The sequence below is a fragment of the Ursus maritimus genome, unplaced genomic scaffold (genome assembly GCF_017311325.1).
Source record: "Ursus maritimus isolate PB19 unplaced genomic scaffold, ASM1731132v1 scaffold_31, whole genome shotgun sequence".
Lineage (NCBI taxonomy): Eukaryota > Metazoa > Chordata > Mammalia > Carnivora > Ursidae > Ursus > Ursus maritimus.
In genome coordinates, this window is record NW_024425675.1 from 27275555 (window position 1) to 27293345 (window position 17791).

Here is a 17791-nt window from a genome sequence, read left to right on the forward strand (position 1 = left end):
TGCTCAGTCAAAAATAAAAATAGGCATGTGGGGATATAAGATAACAAAAATAGAAACCACAATAAATAAGAGAAAATCAAAACAGACCAACAAGATATCCAGAAAACAGGTGTTATCAGATACATCTTACAATAATTATACTAAATATTTTCAAAGATGTAAAAGATACAAATAAGAATTTTAGGTGAGAACTGTTAACTATAAAAGTATGAAAATTATATGAAAAAATTAATCAAAATAAGACCACAGTGGGTGATTTTAACAGTATATTAGATTCAAATAAGAAGAGAATTTGTGTAGTAAAAGATAAGTCAGAAAAAACTACTGAAGTGTGAAAAGGCAAAAATACAGAAAACACAAAGAGACGATAAAAGACATAAGGTCTAGAAAAGAAGGTATGTAATTAGAATCAAAAAAAAGGAAAAAAATAGGTAAAAGCAATATTTGAAAAGATGATGGATGACAAATTTTGCAAATAATGAAAGACTTCAAGCTATAAATTCCCGACAAATTCAAAGACTAGAAAAAAAAATTCCGAGGCCTATTTTACAAAGAAAAGGGAAAAAAAAAAAGATAATCTACAAAGGAGCAACAATTAGATAGATAGCTGATTTTTCAGGAGCAAAGCAAAAAGACAGTGAGATGATATCCTCAAGATGCTAAAAGAAAAACTCTTCCAATTTAGAATTCTACATTCAGCAAAAATATCCTTCAAAAGGACGCCTGGGTGGCTCAGTTGGTTAAGCATCTGCCTTTGGTTCAGGTCATGATCCCAGGCTCCCGGGATTGAGTCCTGCATCAGGCTCCTGTTCAGCGAGGAGCATGCTTCTCCCTCTGCCTGCCCCTCTCCCTGCTTGTGCTCTCTCTCTGACAAATAAATAAATAAAATCTTTAAAAAATACATTCTTCAAGAATAAAAGCAAAATACAGACATTTCAAACAAAAATGAAGATAGCTTATCACCAGGAGACCTTCACTAAAGGAAATATTACATATAATTTATAAATATTATTAATACTAAATACTAAAGGAAATTTTAAGGAAATATTATTAGGCAAATGGAAAATGATCCAGCATGGAAGCTCACAGATGCAAGAGGAAAAGAACGATGAAAAAGGTAAAATATTGTTCCACTTATATATATGGATTTCTTTTTCAATAATAATATATTGGAAAACTTTATGGAGATTGGCAATAAATTTTTTAAATTTGCAGATGAACTGCATAGCCTAGAAATACCAAAAAAAAATTTTTTAAAGGCTAGGTATTATTGTAAGAATACAGTATATCATACATACAACATACAGAATGTGCATTTATCAACTATGTTATCAGTAAGGCTTCTGGTCAACACTAGACAATAAGTAGTTAAGTTTTGGGGCAGTCAAAACTTATGCATGGATTGTCAAATGTATAGAGGCCAGTGCTCCTAATCCCCATATTGTTTGAGTCAATTGTATATGTGTGAATGTACATATGACCATATAACATATATATGTATATATTTTTAAAATACAAAAAAATAGCATGTTGGGAAGAGGGAAATGCACAGAGGTCTTTGCATTGTCTAGGAAGCTGCAGAAAGTAAAAAAGAATGTTAGACTTTGATAAGGCAAAAATATATGATGTAATTGCTAAGGAAATCACTTAAAATACTATAAAATACATAACTACCAGTGGCAGAGGGCAATAATGGAATATTTTAAAAATATTTTTTAAAGACCCCAGTTAACTCAAAAGAAGGCATGAAAGGAGAAAAAAGGGGAAGTAGAGATTAAGAAAGACAAATGAATAGTAAACAGTATAATATATACTTACATCCAAATGTATCAGATATTTTATTAAATATGAATCTCCAAAATGGTTCAACTAAAAGATACAAACTTTAAGATAGAACTAAAAATAATTATATGTTAATTGTAAAAGAAACATCTAAAATACACACATGCAGAAATGTTGAAATTTAAAGACTACAAAATAATTTTACCATGCACACATTGAAAACAGTTTTTAAAAGCTGGTATTGTCATATTCATATCAGAAAAAGTACATTTTAAGGTACAAAGCATTATTGTAAATGAAGAGAAGTAATTCGCAATGATTAACGTTTCAATTCAATACAACGATAAAAATCTCTAGACCTCTATGCCCCTAATAACACTGCTTCAAGATATACGAAGCAAAAAAATGACAAACTGATCCTGGAGCACCTTGGGAACCCCCATCCTACACCCACTTCTGCTCCAGCTGTCCCACATGGGCACCCCTTGCATGGAAAACCCTAGAATGCCCCAGCCCATGTCAGCTTCAGCTCCAGCCATCCTGCCAGGGTGTGCCCTGTACAGAGCATACCAGGAATCCCCAGCCTGTGCCTGACTCAGCTCCAGCCGTTCCAGTAGGTCAGCCCTGGTACAGAGTGCCCCCGGACCACCAGACCATACCTGCTACAGATCCAGCTAGCTTGCCAAAGCCACCAGGCATATGCAGTCTACACAGAGCTCCTTCTCACACAAAGCCATACCTTTAAGACTAGGAAAGGTAGCTATTCCACCTAATTAGTAAAAACATCACAGAAAGTCAAACAAAATGAGGACACAAAGGAAAATATTCAAAGAATAAATCTCCAGGACAAAAAAAAAAAAAAAGAACTAAATGAAGTAGAGATAAGCAATGCGCCTAAAAAAGAAATTTTAAGTAATGGTCATAGAGATGTTCACCACACCTGAAATAAGAGTGAGTAAACTCAAAACTGCAAAAAAAGACTAAAAATATAAAAAAGTACCAGAGTTGGAAAATACAACAACTGAAGTGAAAAATACTCTAGAGGAAATCTACAACAGATTAGAGGATGCAGAACAACAGATGAGCAATCTAGAAGACAGGGTCATAAAATGCACCCAGGTGGAAGAGCAAAAAGAAAAAAGAATGTTAAGAACGAATACAGGTTTAGTGACCTCTGGGACAACATCAAGCATATTAACATTCACATTATAGGGGCCCCAAAAGGAGAAGAGAAAGGGGCAAAAAACTTATTTGAAGAAATAATAGCTGAAAACTTCTCTAACCTGGGGAAGGAAAAGACATTCAGGTTGAATAAGTAATAAGAGCCCCAAATAAGATGAACCTAAGAAGATCCACACCAAGACAGATAAAAATTAACGTGCCAAATGTTAAAGATAAAGAGAGAACCAAATATTAAAATAAAGAGAGAATCTTGCAAGAGAAAACCAACTAGTCACATAAAAGGGAAACCCCATGAAGCTATCAGATGATTTTTCAGTAGAAAGTCTGCAGGCCAGAAGGGAGTGTCAGGATATAGTCAAAGTATGAAAAGAAGAAACCTACAACCAAATACTCTACCCAGCAGGATTATCAACTGAGAATTTAAGGAACGATAAAAGGTTTCCCAAACAAAAGTTGATGGAGTGCATCACGACTAAACAGCCTTACAAGAAGAGTTAAAGGGAATTCTTTACGTGGAAAAGAGACTGAAGTAAGAAAGAAGTAAGAAACTTATAAAAGCAAAAAGTTCACTGATAAAAGCAAACATATAGTAAAGGTAGGCCAATCGTTTATAAAAACTAGAATAAAGATGAAAAGATAAAGAGAGTAAAATCAATTATATTAAAAATTAGTTAAGAAACTGGCAAAAATAAAAATAAATCATACACATAAAACATGGAGGGGGGAGTAAAAATGCAGTGTTTGATCCTAAGCACACATCAATTTCACACAGACTGCTATATGTTCGGCATGTTATACAGGAACGTCATGGCAACCACACGCCAAAACCTATAAGAGACACACAAAAATAAAGAGAAAGGAATCCAAGCATAATAATAAAGAAAGTAATCTATCAAAGGGAAAGTGAACAAGAAAAGAAGAAAAGAAGAGAGAACTACAGAAATAATCAGGAAACAACAAAAGAGCGGTAAGTACATACCTATTGATAATGACTTTAAATGTGAATGGTCTAAATGCTCCAATCAAAAGAGGGGGACTGGATGCATAGAAAACAACATCCGTCTACATGCTGCCCACAAGAGACTCACTTTAGACCTAATGACACATATAGATGAACGTAAGAGAATGGAAACAGATATTTTGTGCAAATGGAAAGAAACAAACAAAAAAGCTGAAGTTGCAACACTTGTATCAGACAAAGTAGACTTTAAAACAGACTGTTAACAAGAGATAAAGAAGGGCATTGCATAATGACAAAGTGATCAATCAAATGAGAGGGTATAACCGTTATAAATATCTATGCACCAAATGCAGGAGACCCTAATATATAAAGCAAAAATTAACAGACATAAAGGGGGAAAATGAAAGTAATACAAGAGCGGGAGGGGGATTTAACACTCTACTTACCTCAGTGGCTAGATCATCTAGGCAGAAAATTAATAAGAAAACAGTGGCATTGAACAAAACATGAGACCAGACAAACTTAGATATATAGAGAACATATATATAAAGTACTATGTAAAAAAAAAAAAAAAGGAGAATACACATCCTTTCCAAGTACACATGGGGCATTCTCTAGGATAGATCACATGTTAGGCCATAATACGAGGCTTAATTAATTTAAGAAGATGGAAATCATATCAGCATCTTGTCCAGATACAATGATATGACTAGAAATCAATTAAAGAAAAAGAACTGGAAAAACACGAACACTTAAAAGCTAAAAATATGTTACTAAGTAACCATGGGTCAATAAGGAAATCAAAAAGGAAATAAAAAATACCTGGACACAAATAAAAATGAAAAGACAACAGTCTAAAATCTTCGGGATGCAGCAAAGGCAGTCCTGAGAGAGAAGGTTTTACCAATACAGGCCTACCTCAAGAAACATGAAAAACCTCAAATAAACTAACCTTTTTAAAGGAAATCCTTTTAAAGGAAAAACAAAGGAATTTTTAAAAGAATGAAGCCCAGGGGTGCCTGGGTGGTGCAGTCGTTAAGCGTCTGCCTTCAGCTTAGGGCGTGATCCCGGCGTTCCGGGATCGAGTCCCACATCGGGCTCCTCCGCTGGGAGCCTGCTTCTTCCTCTCCCACTCCCCCTGCTTGTGTTCCCTCTCTCACTGGCTGTCTCTCTGTCACATAAATAAATAAAATCTTTAAAAAAAAAAAAAAAGAATGAAGCCCAAAGTTAGCAAAACTAACTTTGAAGGAAAGGAAATAATAATAAAATCAAATAATAAATTTGAAGGAAATAATAAAGAGCAGAGCAAAATACACGAAATAGAAACTTTAAAAAATAGAAATTATCAATGAAACCAAGGGCTGGTTCTTTGAAAACAAATGAAGTTGATAACCGTCAGCCAGAGTCATCAAGAAAAAAAGAGAAAGAACTCAAGTAAATAAAATCAGAAATAAGAAAGAAGTGAAATAATAACTGACACCACAGAGCCACAACAGATGATAGGAGACAACTATTCAAAATTATATTGGCATGAAATTGGACACCCTGGAAGAAATAGATAAAGTCCTAGAAACAGAAAATCATCCAAGACCACATCAGGAAGGTATAAAAAATCTGAATAGACCAATTACTAGTAATAAATTTGAATCTGTAATCAAAAAATCACTACAAATAAAAGTACAGAACCAGACAGCTTCACAGGTCTCTCTTCTACCAAACATTTTAAAAAAGAATTAATATCTATGCTTCTCAAACTATTCAAAAAAAAAAATAGAGAAGGAAGGAAAACTTCCAAATTCATTCTGTGAGGTCAGGATTACTGATACCAACACCAGATAAAGACACTACAAAAAAAGAAAGCTACCAGGCTAATGTCTCTAATGAACATAGGTGCAAAAAAATTTCAACAAAATATTAGCAAACCGAATTCAACAATACGTTAAAAGCATCATTAACCACAATCAAGTGGGATTTGTTCCAGAGATGCAAGGACGATTCAATACCCACAAATCAATCAACATGATATACACATTAACAAGAGGAAGGATAAAAACTACATGATCATCTCGACAGACGCAGACAAAGCATTTGATTAACCTCAACATTCATTCATGACAAAAACTCTCAACAAAGTGGGTCTACAGGAAACATACCTTAACATAATAAAGACCATATATACAAAACCCACAGCTAACATCACGCTCAATGTTGAAAAACTGAAAGCTTTTCCTCTAAGATCAGGAACAAGATAAGGATTTCCACGCTCACCACTTTTATTCAAAATTGTACTGGAAGTCTTAGCCATGGCAATCAGAAAAAAGAAAGAGAGAGGGGGAGAAAGAGAGAGAGGGAAAGAGAGAGAGAAAGAAAGAGAGGGAGGGAGGGAGGGAAGAAGGAAGGAAGGAAGAGAGGAAGAGAGGGAAGGAGGAAGGGAGAGGGAGGGAGGAAAGAAGGGAAAGGAAGAGAGAGGAAGGGATGGAGGAAGGGAGGGAGAGAAAGAAAGAAAAGAAAAGAAAAGAAAAGAAAAGAAAGAAAGAAAGAAAGAAAGAAAGAGAAAAAGAAGAAGGAAGGGAGGAAAGAAGGAAGGGAAGGAGCGAGTAAGGAAAGAAGGAAGGAAGGAAGGAAGGAAGGGAGGAAGGAAGGAAGGAAGGAAGGGAGGAAGGGAGGAAGGAGAAAGCATCCAAATAGTTAAGGAAGAAGTAAAACTGCCCCTATTTGCAGATGACATGATATTATATAGAAAAAACCCTAAGACTCCATCAAAAAACTATTAGAACTAATAAATTATTTCAATAAAGTAGGATACAAAATTAACATAGAAAAATCTTGTATTTCTATATGCTAATAATAAAAGGGCAAAAAGAGAAATTAATAAAACAATCCCATTTACAATTGCACCAAAAATAATAAAATACCTAGGAATAAATTTAGCCAAGGAAGTGAAAGACCTGAACTCTGCAACTTATATAAGACATTGATGAAAGAAATTGAATACAACACAGAAAAATGGAAAGATATACTATGCCCATGGACTGGAAGAACTAATAGCGTTAAAATCTTCAGACTACATAAAGCAACCTACAGATCAGATTCCAGCAATCCCTATCAAAATATTAATAGTATTTTCACAGAACTAGAACAAAAGTCCTAAAACTTGCATGAAACCACAAAAAAGTGGCCAAAGCCATCTTGAGAAAGAGGAACAAAGCTGAAGGTCTCACAATCCCAGATTTCAAGATATACTCCAAAGCTGCAGTATGGAACAACAGTATGGAACTGGCACAAAAATAGAAGCATAGATTAATGCAACAGGAGAAACATCCCAGAAACTTAAACCCACGCCCATATGGTTAGTCTATGACAAGGGAGGAAAAATATATAAGGAGAAGGGTGGTCTCTTCAATACACAAAGAACTCATATAACTCAACACCAAAAAAATAATAATAATTTGATTTAAAAATGGGCAGACATCTGAAAAGACATTTTTCCAAAGAAGATATAGAGAAGGCCAACAGATACATGAAAACATGCTTCATATCACAAATCATCAGGGAAATGCAAATCGAAACCTCCACCTCACACCAGTCAGAACGGCTAATACCGAAAGAAAAAAAAAAAAAACAAGAAATAACAAGTATTGGTGAGGATGTGGAGGAAAGGTAACCCTCATGCACCGTTAGTTAGAATGTAAATTCATGCAGTCACTATGGAAAGCAGTATGGAGCTTTGTCAAATAACTAAAACTGTCATATAACCCAGCAATTCTACTTTTGGATATTTATTTGAAGAAAACAGAAATACCAACTCAAAGAGACAGATGCATGACTATGTTTATTACAGCATTATTTACAATATCCAAGATATAGGAGCAGCCCAAGTGCCCACTGATATATGAACAGGTAAAGAAGATGTGGGGTGTGTGTGTGTGTGTGTGTGTGTGTGTGTGTGTACACACATACAGTGGAATATTAACCATAAAGAGGAATGAAATCTTGCCATTTCCAGCAACATGGCTGGACCTAGAGGGTATTATGCTAAGTGAAATAAGTCAGAGAAAGACAAATACCATTTGATTTCACTGATATGCACAAGCTAAAAAAAAATAAATAAATGAACAAACAAACAAACCTGGAAACAGACTCATAAATACAGAGAACATACTGGTGGTTGGAGAGAGGGGTTGGGAGGATGGGCAAAATAGAGGAAGGGGATTAAGAGGCAGAAATTTCCAGGGCACCTGGGTGGCACAGCGGTTAAGCATCTGCCTTCAGCTCAGGGCATGATCCCGGCGTTGTGGGATCGAGCCCCACATCAGGCTCCTCCGCTATGAGCCTGCTTCTTCCTCTCCCACTCCCCCTGCTTGTGTTCCCTCTCTCGCTGGCTGTCTCTATCTCTGTCGAATAAATAAATAAAATCTTTAAAAAAAAAAAAAAGAGGCAGAAATTTCCAGTTGTAAAATAAAGAAGTCATGGGGACGAAAAGTACAGCATAGGGAATACAGTCAATAATATTGTAATAACATTGTACGGTGGTGGATGGTAACTCTACAGCCTTAATTAGCACTATGTCATGTTAAATCACTATGTTGTACACCTGAAACCAAACTTCAATTTTGAAAACTGACAAACTGAGAAAGAGGCAAATCCACTAACATGGTATGGGATTTCGACATCCCTCAGTGAGTAATCTACAGAGCAAACACGAAAATATCAATAAGGACACAGAAGATTTGAACATGATTAACCACAAGTAAAAAGTTGAAAAACTGAAAAATCAACAACTTTTTTGTTTAGATTCAAAAGAAAAGTGTGGTCACAGGGCCCCAGAATTAGAGAGACAGACAGGCAAATACAGAGAATCACAACTTAGTGGAGCAGAAAACCATGAGCAGAAATACTCAGCAAGAACCAGGGCAGGCGGCAGGAAAACCTGAACCATAATTAGCAAATTTCTGGAGGCCCAGTGTGGACCACTGGAAGATCTGAAACGCCAGGCAGACCCAGTCATTAGGAATGCTCCACACTTTTCATGAGTTTTATATCCTGGAGCTCTACCACGTTCTCACGGTGAATACTGGAGAAAATTCTCTCATGCTTCCAGCAGGAATATGAAACATTCACCAAGACAGACCAATTTCTTGCCCATAAAACACACATGAGCAAACTTAAAAGAACAGAAGTCATACAATGTCTTCTCTCAGACCACAATGGAATTAAAGTAGAAATCAATAAAAGCAAGAGAGCTGGAAAATCCCCCCAAATACTTAGAGATTAAACAACACACTTCTTTTTTTAAGATTTATTTATTTATTTTAAAGAGAGAGAGAGCATGAGTGGGAGGGGCAGAGGGAGAGGGAGAGAGAGAATCTCAAGCAGACTCCCTGCTGAGCACAGAGCCTGATGCGGGGCTCAAGCTCGGGACACTGGGATCATGACCTGAGCCAGAACCAAGAGTCAGACGCCCAACTGACTGCACCACCCAGGTGCCCCTAAATAACGCGTAGATCAAAGAAGAAATCTCAAGACAAATTATAAATATGATGAACTAAAAGAAAATAAAAACGTAACTTATGAAAATGTGGAGTGCAGCAAAAGCAGTATTTACAGAATATTCATAGCAATGAATGCATTTATGGGAAAAGAAGGAAGATCCAAAATCAGTCATCTAAGCTTACACCTTAGATAACTGCAAAAAGAGCAGAGCAAATTAAATCCAAAGTAAATAGAAGAAAAGAAATAATAAAAATTAAAGCAGTAATCAAGGAAATTAAAAACAGGACACCAATAAAGAAAATCAAGGAAGTCAAAAGCTAGTGCTATGAAAAAGTCAATAAAATTAATTACCCTCTAACCAGGCCAAGTAGGAAAAAAAAAAGGAACAATTACTAATAGAAATAAAACAAGGGATGTCACTAGAGATCCCACAGATGAAAGAACAATAAAGGAAAACTGTGAACAACTCTATGCCCATAAATTTCAGAGATGAAATGGACCGATTCCTTGAAGGACACAATCTCCCAAGACTCACAACAGAAGTAGAAAATCTGAATAGGCCTATATCTACAAAAGAAGTTGAATCTATAATTAATCTACCATAGTTCCAGGGCTGGCTGGGTAGCTCAGTTGGTTGAGGATCTGAGTCTTGATTTCGGCTCAGGTCATGATCTCAGGGTCCTGAGTTCAAGCCCTGCACAGGGTTCTGCGCTCAGTGGGGAGTCTGCTTGAGAGTCTCTCACTCCCCCTTCCGCTGCCCCTCCCCCTGTTCATTCTCTGTCTCTCAAAAAAAAAAAATCCTTTAAAATAATAATAATAATTAATAACTTTCCAAAATGGGAAGCAGCAGGCCCGGATGAGTTCACAGGAGAATTTTAGAAAATATCGAAGGAAGGAATTATACCAGCTGTCTACTATCTCTTTCAGAAAAATAGAAGCAGAGGGAATACTTCTTGATTCAATTTATGAACCCAGTGTTACCCTAATACCAAAACCAGACAAAAACATTTCAAGAAAACTCCAGACCAAGATCTCTCTGATGGACGTAGATGCAAAAACCCTCAACAGCAGCAGATCAAATTCAACAATGTAGGGGCGCCTGGGTGGCACAGCAGTTAGGCGTCTGCCTTCGGCTCAGGGCGTGATCCCGGCGTTATGGGATCGAGCCCCACATCAGGCTCTTCCGCTATGGGCCTGCTTCTTCCTCTCCCACTCCCCCTGCTTGTGTTCCCTCTCTCACTGGCTGTCTCTATCTCTGTCGAATAAATAAATAAAATCTTTAAAAAAAAAATTCAACAATGTGTAAAAAAAAATATATTAAACACCATGACCAAGTGGGTTTATTCCAGGAGTACAGAACTTGTATCCACACAAAAACTGCACAGGGATGTTTATTTCTTTTTTTTTTTAAGATTTTATTTATTTATTTAACACATACAGAGACAGCCAGCGAGAGAGGGAACACAAGCAGGGGGAGTGGGAGAGGAAGAAGCAGGCTCATAGCGGAGGAGCCTGATGCGGGGCTCGATCCCATAACGCTGGGATCACACCCTGAGCCGAAGGCAGACGCTTAACCGCTGTGCCACCCAGGCGCCCCAGGGATGTTTATTTCTAATAGTTCTATTCATAATGGCCAACACCTGGGAGCAACCAAGATGCCCTTCAGTAGGTGAATGGATAAATCAGCTGTGGAGCCCCCAAAGAGCATTACCCCGCACTACAAATGAAGGCTCTCTCGAGCCATGAAAAGGCACGAGGAACCTTAACTACATTATTACTAAGGGGAAGAAGGCTCATCTGAAGAGGATACTTGACTCCAACTCTAAGACATTCCTGGAAAAGGCACAACTATGGAGACCACATAAAGATCAGCGCTTGCCAGACGTTTGGGTTGCGGTGGGGGCTGGATAAATCACCTGAAGAAGTGATTGCAATGAAAGAACAATCAGGCAAAGTTAGCATCTCAAGCTTCGAATTAAACACAAGCGTAAAGCTAAACCCATCTTGGAGCTGCTCTGTTTGCTTGCCTGTTTTCCCCCCGATTCCGGCACCATGATGACCCTTAGGAAGAGTAATCTACAAATGCATGTGAAACCGAATTGTTCCAGACATAAAAAGCCTGTTGAGGAGAATAAACCCTCGTAGCAGGCCAAAGGGCGAGGAAATTCATGTTACCTTAAGGCGATAATAAAAGTGAATTGACAGTCTGACAGGTGTGCTGTGAAATTATCATGGCTATCTTGAGGCTATTATGGCATTTTAGAGAATTTTAAGACATTCTGCTGACATGAACCCTGAAAACCTCATCTAACGAGATGAAAATAGGTGGCTATCTTCAGAAGCACTGATTCAGCGTTCGGGTCCTTGGTTCTGAAAATACTATTCATACCACAGCTCTCCAGTTATATAGAAAATCAATACTTCTCTTCCCTTTGCTCCAGATGAAAACGCTCATAGATGTTTACCAAATGCTCCTGCTTGAAGGAGGAAGAGAATGGACAAGGGAAGCAAGGAGTGAAGGGAAAGGCCATGGGCGGAGGTTCGGAAATGTCCCGGTCATTTGTTCTGAAACACCTGTGCTTCTCACTCACTGTGAAACCTTGAACAAGTCATTTAATCTCCTGGGGCCTCAACAGAAGGGGTCAGCGAAGATGCTATCTATGATCCCTTCTAGCTTGAACACTTTCTGGTTCTAATCTGAATCAAAATCCTGAGGTCTGCAAAGGTCAATGAGCAATACTTTCCACACACACAGAAACTCACTGTCTGCGCTTTGCAGACCTGAGGGAAGCCCCAGGCCCCACTTTCCTTCAGCATGCCTCTCCCTCGGTCTGGGTCCCTACACACCCCGTGCCCAGGCATCCAGGGTTCTCATGCTGCCCAGAGACCCCCCACCTAGACCCCCAGCAGGAGACATTTCTCCGAGCCACATTCAGATTTTTATCCACTCCACAGTACCCACAACAATGTTTAACCCATAACTGGCTTTGGAGAAATGCTGGCAGTACGAATTTGTTTGGGTGACTGACAATGTTTACATTTGCTTCGTATCTTGGAGCATACAGAGTGTTTACACATCTCATTCTATTCTTTTGGGAGCCCCCCGAAACTGCTTATGAACATACTTATCCAACAGGTAAGGAAGCTGAGACTCAGGGACATAGAAAGTTGTCAACTGAGAATTTGAACCCAGATCCCTTAACATCAGATCCTGCTTTATTCCTGCGTCTGTCCATCAGTGTGGTATCCCTGTAATTTACTGGGCACACTTTGAAACTGACCTGCCTGGTTTAGGTTCACACCTGGCCTTACCTGTTCCATTTCTAGGGAAATCAGCACAGGGAGACTGCTTCATGGAAGCCTGGCCCTCACCACCTCCCACAGTGCTCTCCCCCATCGTGCTCCTGCCTAGACTCAGTCTTGCCAACAAAAATGGGAACTCTTCCTTGGAGCCCAGTCGAAGGTATTGAAAAAAAGGAGATCAGTGTTTCTTTTGCGGAAGATACAGACTGCGAGTTTGACTGCTCTAATGGAACCTTTCCTGTACATGCCGACAAATAAAGAGGCATGAGTACTTCCTGTGTAGAAAGACGCAGGCCATAGAGTTTTTCTCAGAGCCCGTTAGCAAGACCCCCTGGAGCAGCCACTTTGCTGGGGCGTGTCCCACCAATGCCTACGTGTGCAGGAATAAGTCAGACTCCACCAGCCAGAGGAAAGATCTCTTTGCACATGTCCAAAATGTGCAGGTGGACTTCTCAGTGTTCAGAGCATTGGTCTTGAACAGACTCACCAAGGACCCCCATGAGAAGAACCATCAGCTTTAATCACCTACCAGGCCCAGAAAAGGTGGGAATGCACTCACAACTGTCCAAATCAAGGACGACTTCTCCCTCCGCCCCTCCTTCATTTAACCTCTCCCAGCCTGGAGGAAGACAGGAGGGCAGAAACCATAGTTGTCGAGCCAGAAAAGGACAAGACGATGCATGGAGAGATGAGAAAGCTTAATGAAGTTGCATGCCTCTTTCTTCCCAGCCCAAGTGGCCAGCATGCGGCCCATCTGAACTAGAGGAGGGGAGAAGACCTACACTAAATAAATCGTGGATTTTGCCATGGCATTGCACATTGAAATCGCTGAAGTGAGACTTGAGCTCGGGAGGACCAGAAGGGAGTGGGCAACATCTTCAATCACCTAAAAACAACCAAAGGTTGAAGAATTAGCCTCACAGAGCAGGTTTGGATGGACAGTAGGCAAAACTAGTAAAGATTTTTTTTGTTTTATTCTGTTATGTTTTACCCTAAGAGTTCTGTTTGTTTATACACAAACATGTATTAGAGCCAAGACTATGTTGCTCTCGGCACCACAGCATTCATGAGAGATTCTGGACACAGAGGTCACCTGCCCTTTTGTCACCAATCCTACAACACTTGCAGGTGCTCAATACATTGAATGAATGAATGAATGAATGAATGAATGAATGAATGAATGGGACTGTGGGTGAGCACCTAACTATGATTATCTATGTGTGTTTGGGGCTAGTTGATGAGAAGGCCTGGTGGTAAGTGCTTTGTAAGAATTTTGGTATCAGATTCTCTCTTTCGGGGAATTTTAGGAAACGCAGAAACCAGTTGACCAAGAGAGAAGGCATCAAAACAGAAGCTGCCAGGCAGCAAAAGGGATGAACAGCAGAAGCCTCCGGGCGGTAGGGAGCGATCACTGAAGGTGATAGGGAGTGTAGTCTGTCACGGGAATGGGGAACCACTAGAGTAGTGACCAAGAACTAACCAATTCTAGGGGCGCCTAGAGTTGCTGTGACACCTGGCGTTACTGAGGGGTCCACAAGGCCGCTGGAGAGCTTCGTAGGTAACACTTGCGTCAATCCTGTGTTGGTTCTCCGACTCCCTGAGCTGACTCTGACTCAGGAACCCGTCCTCACAAATGTGGGGCTACCCTCCAACCCAAAGGCAAGCTAGAAAACCGAAGGGACGCGTGCCTTCCCTCAACGATACCCATCCCGTGTCTGTGCGAGCTAGCAACAAGATGGAGTCCTGCCGGCCTTGTTTGTCTGGGGAGCCTCAGAAGCCCTGAGCGCAGAGAGCACTGAGTGTCTCTCTGGTTCACTATTACAAAATACACCATACAGATATTAGTACCAGACTGGTTGACTCATTGTTCCCTACATACCTGATGTGTATTCCTGTCCCAGAACCTTGACTCATTTTCTCCTACCAGCCTGAAAGTTCCTTCCATATCTTGTAAACAACCCCAAAGCCAACTCGCTCCCCAAGGCTAAGCTGAGGCTCCAAGCTCCTGCGTGAGGCCTGTGCTGACCATGTCAGTAGACACTGGCCAGGGGTTCTTCCCCCTCATTTTGTCTTTTAAAGTGACAGTACGTGAAAGCAGGTCCAAACAACCAGAGCCCAAAGATACTGGGGGATGGAGTAAGTGGTTTTTGTGCAGCTCGCAACTCATAGTCAGGGAAGCACTCGAAGGGTGGGAGCAACCCACGCCAGGGGGCTCCCTCTGGGAGATGGAGTGATATCCTACCAGGGAGACAGGAAAGGAACCGATATTCTGTCTTGTGGTCCTCTACCTTCTGGACCACTTTGATTGCTGATTAACAGAATGCATCCAGTTCATTAATAAAGTGGTTATTGTTGTTGGGCCAGCCCCTGGATGGCAAGTGGGGAGTAAGAGATTTCCTTATGGAAAAATCTTGCCAAGTATCAGGCACGGTGCTAGAGACTTAATGTATATTATTTCACTTCTTCCTCAAAACGACCCTGTAAGGACAGCATAATTGTCCCCATGTTATAAATAAGGACACTGAGATTTGGAAAGGTTAGGTATCTTGCCGGGAGTCTTAAAAAAAAAAAAAAAAGAAGTTTGACGCCAATGCCTGTGCTTTCCATCACTGTAAGGGAATGCACCCCAGCATCACGGGTGAGCGAGTGGTTCTGCAGTCAGGCTGCCTGACTCATACCCCAGCTTCACTACTATATCATGTGTAACCTTGGACAAATCACTGAAACACTACATGCCGCAGGTCCTTCCTTTTTAGAAAGTGGACAGTAACAATGGCAGCCTCATAGCAGCATTATGAGAAGTGAATGAGATAATACGTACAAAGCACTTAGAAGACCTCCTACCGTATAATAAGCACCCATCAGCATTATTATTATACTAGCAAAGCTCAACAAATAATTTAGAGATCTCTTTTATAGGAAAAATAATTCTATCTGATCACCAAAGGAGGGGATCAAGCTTTAATATGAGCAAGCAAAAAATAAATACACACACACACACACACACACACACACACACACACACACTGCCGTATTCCTCTTACGCAGTTACAGAACCAAAGTAATGGTTTGTAAAAGTTGAAGACAAAACTATGAAAGTAACAACACTGTAATTAACCAGATTAATTTGATGGGCTGATGCCATTGGAAGCTGAAATGAAACCACCACTCCCAGTATAAATGCGCCCCAACTACACAGCATAAACTCTTTTGACTTCGGTACAGTTAGATGACCGTGTGTGGTGTGATGACTCAGTCCATCCACTGCCTTTCTGTACAGAAATATCGAAGAATCAGCCACATCTCTGGATGGATTTAACCTTCATCTGTTGCAAATCCCGAAGTGCTCCTCAGCTCTTTCCTTACAGCACATGACAAAGTAATTCCACTGTCAACACAGTTCTGAACAAAACGTACCGCAAGCCCTGGATTTCAAACTATCTGATAAAACTTGATGCAATGATAGAAATGTACTCTATCTTTGCTGCACAAAATGGTAGCCAATAGCAACACACCGCTATGGCTTGAAATGTGGCTTAGGCCAAGAAACTGAATTTAATTTTTTTTATTTTAATAACTTCATTTTTAAACAGTCACATGTGTCTAGTAGCTTCCATACCAGAGCACAGCTCTGAAATCTCATGATGGAACTTGGTTATAAGGAACTTGGTATGATCCATAATTTACATAAATAAAAATCTGTGTGTGTGTGTGTGTAAATATACAAAAAAACCAAAATAACACTCGTGTGTAGGTACACACAAATTTCAAATGTGTAGTGAGATCCTTCAGACAACTGATAATGGCCCAATTTGAGGAATCTGTACTGTGGACTACTGTGTTCTCTCTGGGAAGATTTATTCAGTTCTAACCTTGAACGCCAAGGCGTCTACGCCCCCAGAACAGACCTTGTACTGGGTTAAAAGTAGAGTCCAGGAGGGGCGCCTGGGTGGCGCAGTCGTTGAGCGTCTGCCTTCGGCTCAGGGCGTGATCCCAGCGTTCTGGGATCGAGCCCCGCATCAGGCTCCTCTGCTGGAAGCCTGCTTCTTCCTCTCCCACTCCCCTGCTTGTGTTCCCTCTCTCGCTGGCTGTCTCTCTCTCTGTCAAATAAATAAATAAAATCTTAAAAAAAAAAAAAAAGTAGAGTCTAGGAACAACAGTAGTATATTCTGAAATTATCAGGCCATGTCAAGAATTTGGTTGTAACATTCTAAGACGGACCTCAAAGAACTGAAGCTCATTGAGAGGGGGGTTCTCAGAAAGACAAAGGGAAACCAAATTAGGTCACCCCAGAAGAGTCAAGGGAACTGGCTGGCTTGGAGAAGAGAAGGTAGAAGGAAGAGAGAAGCTATGGTTCCAGGACAAATACTTGAAGGACGTGGTTACGTGGAAGACAGACTACAATCGTTTCAGTTAGAAGTTAGAGAAAATAGAACACTGGCACAAGTGAAAATGGGATCACCTACAACTAACAGCCTGAATTCCCAGGCTGGTTAAACAGTGCAACATGGTCGCTTTGTTGTCACGTAGCCCTAGAGGGCAGCCAGGTCAGACGACAGCAGGCAACAGCGGCTGCAAGAAGGCCCACCCCGAGGGGAAATGAACCAAACACAGCGAAGAGAATACGGTGGGTTTCGGTGCACTGAAAAGAGCCTTCATTTCTATCAGAGGTTTGAGGGTAAATTAGCAATAGATACACAGAAAACCAAATTCATTAATAAATGAAGTAGTTATTCATTCTAGATAAAATAAAAATGTATAATCACAATACGTTAAACAGATCCACTAAGAGTCACATGCCAATAATTATAGAAATTCAAAATTAATCAAGCTGAGAGTTATGACCTAATTGGGAGACTAGCGGACGAGTGGAGGGCAAGCACAGAAGGGACAGGTGAGATAGTGCTCGTCTGTATTACCAGGATGACAAAAGATGATCTCAACATTTACAAACCATGGAAGAGCGATACGCAAATCTTCTTGAGATATATTAAGGAAAAATAAATGTGCATTTACTACTTTGAACAGACACCTGGGTGGAGGGAGAGAGAGGTGATGATAGATAAATAA